This window comes from Henckelia pumila, chromosome 3 (genome assembly GCF_033568475.1).
Source record: "Henckelia pumila isolate YLH828 chromosome 3, ASM3356847v2, whole genome shotgun sequence".
Lineage (NCBI taxonomy): Eukaryota > Viridiplantae > Streptophyta > Magnoliopsida > Lamiales > Gesneriaceae > Henckelia > Henckelia pumila.
This window is the reverse complement of record NC_133122.1, coordinates 30007587-30012844: the sequence shown is the minus strand read 5'-3', so window position 1 is coordinate 30012844 and position 5258 is coordinate 30007587.

The following is a 5258-nucleotide window of genomic DNA, read 5'->3' as shown; positions in this document are numbered from 1 at the left end:
CATCGAGAGTCAACACCATTGACATTCATCATCCTGTTCCTTGTCCCGCCCATGTTGAAAGTGTTTGGCAACTTGGTTAATCTCTGTTAGACATTATGATGAGATAATTCGGACGGGTTCGGGGATGGGATTCTGCCTTCAATTGTAATCAGGTTTTGGAAAATCCCCAAACTTAGTCATTCACGAAAACGTATATTTCAAGTTTCCTAGCAGGGCTCCAAACCTGTCGTCATAATTGTCATCTTTATGACAAAAGTGTATGCTCGTAAGTTTAATTATATATATATTCTAGTCAAGAAGCATATGTGCGAGACACCTGAAAAATGTATTAGACATAATAAAAAATGAATTTAAATTTAATCATATTTATAATAAAAGTAAAAATAAGTAACAAATAATCTATTTGTTTTATTTTGTAAAATACGTATTAATGAATTTAATGAGTAGCTAAGGGTTTTATATTTGAATCTTATAAAGGTTTATATTTGAATCTTAAATTTATTTAAATAAATGTGGATTAGGTTTTGACATTTATTCTTCAATAATTATCTTTTTGTCTTATTTCTATTAATGAATTTAAATTATAATATTTAATTTTTATTGAAATTCTAAATTATCCATAAATTTGATATTCTATTTTTTTCTTAATTTTTGACACCCATTTTCCATCAAACATTCATGCAATTATGCACGGACAAAAAATATCTGTAACGAATTTTTTTTCCCCCTTCTATTCTCACTTTGTAGATAGAATAGATTATATATATATATTAGTGTTCATTGCACGCGATGCGTGCATATATATAAATTTTTTATGTTAATTGATTTTCATGTTATTTTTAAAAGTCACATGATGAATTAAATATTCAAAATTTTAAGAGTGATAACAATCTAATCCAAATATTTAAAAATACAAATAAAGATAAAGAATGTCATTTTGATAAATAAGATAAAATCTAATGGAAAAAGAAATAGGAGATCATATAAAATGACTAATTTGTCTAATATTTTTGGTTTTGTTTGGAATTAAATTAAAATATAATCGTAATTTCATCACAAGCTTCACCAATTAATTTAAAGTTAGAGGGTGTTTGGGAGAGCTTATAAGCTCTTAAAAACAGCTTTTAAGCTGTTTTAGAGCTTAAAAGTTTTCCGGATCTGTTTGGTAATTTTTTTTAGAAACAGCTTATAAGCTGTCAAAATAAGTTGTTTGACAGTTTATAAGCTGTTTTTAAAAAAAATGAGGAGGGAGGTAGTTTTTTCAAAAATATCTTATTTTAACATTCTATATCTCTAAAATATCCTTAAATATTTTAATAAATCTCCATCATATCTTTCACCCATTAAATATTAAATATTATTTTTTAAAAAAATTCCAAATAACATAAATTTTTTTAAAATAAAATATTATAACAATTTTATTTTTTAATATATGTATATTCTAAAACTATTTTTATATATGTATAACTCGAAACATTATTTTCATATAATTATAACATTTGGTAATTTTGACGATAAAAAATCTTATAATACCAAACACATCTTAAAGTTATTTAAAATAAGTTTATCCAAACACTTTAACAACTTATTTTTAAAATAAGTTCTAACAGCTTATAAGCTCGTAAAACAACTTTTAAGCTCTAGGAGCTTATAAGCTCTTTTTAATAAGTTTAGTCAAACACTAAGTAAGATCTACTATAATAACTAGTATTTCGCTGCACGTGTTGCGTGCTCGTACATTTCATTTTTTCAACGAAAAAAATAAATAATAAATTAAAAAATTAAAAAATAATAAAAATATAACGTTTTCCTAAACAAATATTCACAAAAAATATATATATCTTATTAAATGAGTGTTATTTGTGTAAATAAAATAATATCAAAGAACACAAAGTGAGCTTTTAATGGCTAGAAAAGAGGAAACCATATAAAATAACTATTTTGCCCAATAATTTTGGTTTTATTGAAAATTAAGTTAGGAGATAATGATAATTTCAAATCAAGTTTCACCAATTAATTGAAAGTTTGTTAATTAGAGAGACTCAATTTTAATAATATAATAAGATATAGTAAGATATATATATATGTGTGTGTATGTATATAAATATGATTTTCTTTTAATAATTTCAGTTAAAAATATTTTTTATTATCAAACATATATTCATTTTATATATATCACTTTTTAGATTTCAAAGCATTGCGTAGAAATGTCTATTCAATTAATCGGAAAAAAATACACAATCTAAGAGTAAAACAAAAAATTCATAATGAAAAATTTTCATTCTGTTCACTCTGTTAGTATAACTAGAAAATTGCATGTATGTTGCACGTTACAATAATTTTATTTGGTTGAGACTGAAGTTATCATATTTTGTCTTAAAATATTTAGCTTTTTTAATTAAGTGTTATATTTTGTACGACCAATTTCGAATTCCGGTCACAATGATTCGATCTCTAATTAGCTATTGAAGTGAGAATATTATGTCTTTAACTTTTCTCTTGCGATCGATTTGTGGTCTCTAATCGGTGTTTTTATGCTTTATTTAATTTATTTTTATAATTAACGACTTTAAAGCAATAACATATATTATATATTTGTCGAGAAACGTAAAAACAAAATACATAGATTTTTGCTATAAACCATAAGACTGGGCGTTTTGCGTGTTACTAAAAGCAATAGTTGGTGATAATTTTGCAACTAAAATCTTTTAAACTGTATAGAAACTCAAACGCTAGGTTCGATTGTTTTACCAGCAAGGAGATAATTATTGCACCCAATAATCTCCTTCCCAACAATTATGCTTGCAATCAGTGTGAATCGAAGTCATGACTTTGCCTTTGATACCAAATGTATGGCCATGTTTATCGCTTTTTAAAAAATTATATTATAGTCAATGGTAACAGTACTATTCAAATATTGTAAACTATGTTGACGTCAAGTATTGATTGTTCTACCCAGTATGAATAATTATTGTACTTCAATTTAATTCTATTGATTTGTAAGTTAAAATAATAATTAATTTGAGAAAATAATTTTTTTAATCCATGAAATTTTAAGTTTTAGTCAATTTCTTTGTCAAATTTTAGTTTTAGTACACTAACTTTTAATTTTCGACTATTGTTAGCTCAATTATTGACGTGACATTTAACAAGACAACAATTTTCGATGCCGTATCATCATTAGTATGTCATGTCAGTATTTTTCGATGCAAAATAAGTATTTTCCAGTGTCACGTTAGCAATTAGGTCAAAATAGTAGAAAATTAAAATTTAGCGTACAAAAAATAAACTTTGAAAACTTAGTGGTCAAAACCTAAAATTAAGCAAGTTAGTGAAAAAAAAAGTAATTTTCCATTATTAAAAGGCTTTATTTGGAGATAAAATTTGATTTTATGTGGATAAAGTATATCTAAAACACATACTATTTTTACGTTTGAGAAAACATGTTATCCATATGACTAGCTTTGATTCTCAACTATCTTGCATATGCATAATATATTCAAATTTTTATTGTGTATATTTTCTAGCCAATTGAATATATCTTTGTTTGGTTATCTTTGAATATCAAATCTAATATATACTGAATAATGATTTAGTATATAAAATAATCAATGTCTTAACAAAAATACAATACAAAAATAGATTTTCTAATATAAACTTCGGTGTTAAATTATTAACAAATTTATTCCAAAAAGATTTAATTTATTTATACGATTAATTATTTAATTAATAATAAACATATTTGTTTCATAAGTTCGTCATACTCTTATTTTAAAATCTAACATATTAATATGTAGTAAATCGCTTTTTTCTTTCCTTTTTGAAAAATCAAATACATATAATATGCAACAATCAATGTAAATTTTTCTTTATTATTTTATTGGTTCAAATCTTTTAATATTTTATCAGTAAACTTTCATAGTTAGATTACATAGTTTAATTATTACCATTAGTTTTATAGTCATCCTTCCTATAAATTGGAATACCAAAAATTTTAGTTATACCAAATTCAAAAAAATAAACGAATGGATTGAACAAAAGAGGAGAATATGTTTCCTATCTAAATGAAATACAATCTCGATTTATGATATGATTTTACTTGTCTTGAACCAGATGACTAAAGTTAATGATTTGATTTATTTTTGTCGTAAAAGTTTAATATCCAAAATATTATTGTTAAAAAGTTTAGAAGACTAAAAATATAGCGATGTAGATAAAGGTTGAAAGTAAGCTCATAAAATTAATAAATTTTTTAGATTTATAGGCAAAGAAATTAAGATAGCTTTCAGTTAATAAAAATTTCTGTTTAGGATATGAATTAAATATTAGCAATTAATTTACCTAAAATAATAAATAGGAATTTATTAAATATTCATTGAAAAAAGCTACAAAATGACATAAAAAAACCTAAAAAAACTTGAAAAGGACAAAAAATTAATCATTAAATGAAATAAAATATGGACAAAACTGTAAATTCATAAATAAATGGTCACTTTTATATGGATAAAGATAAAGTTTATATTTTATTAGTTTAATCATATTTTTTTTTTACCTTGGACAAAAAAGAATCAAAGTTGCTGATTACACTTTTAGCACCACTAAAATATTTTTAATGCCTAAATTTTTTGAAAAGATTACATAGTTATTGTTGGGGTGCAATAATTATTCCTGTTGGTACAGCGCTGGAACCATTACGCTTGGGCTGCTGTGCGGTTCAAAAGATTTTAGTTGTACCATTACAATGATTTTTGGTAAAACGACGAACGCTCGGTCCTACAATTGATATCAGAGTCAAGGTCATTGGTTCTATTTCCATTGATTGCAAGTAGTGCAATTATTGGGAGAGAGATTGTTGGGGTGCAATAATTGTCCATGTTGGAAGAGCGCTCGAACCATGACGCTTGGGCTGTTGTGCGATTTAAAATATTGGAGTTACACAATTACCACCAGTTATAGCTTTTGGTAAAGCGGCAAGCGGTTGGTCCTACAGTTAGTCATCACATTAGTTTATAGTCCTCCTTGCTAAAAACTGTAATATTAGAAATTTTAGTTAGATGACCAAATTCCAAAAACTAAACGAATTGATTGAATGAAAGAGGGGAATACATTTCTTATATAAGTGAAATACGGTCTCGATTTATGGTATGAATTTACTTGTCTTGAAAAATAGTATCCAATATGTAGTGACCCGCACTGTGATCATCTACTAATCAGAAACTTAGGCATGTAATTAAACAACAGTTAATCATAATCAGATA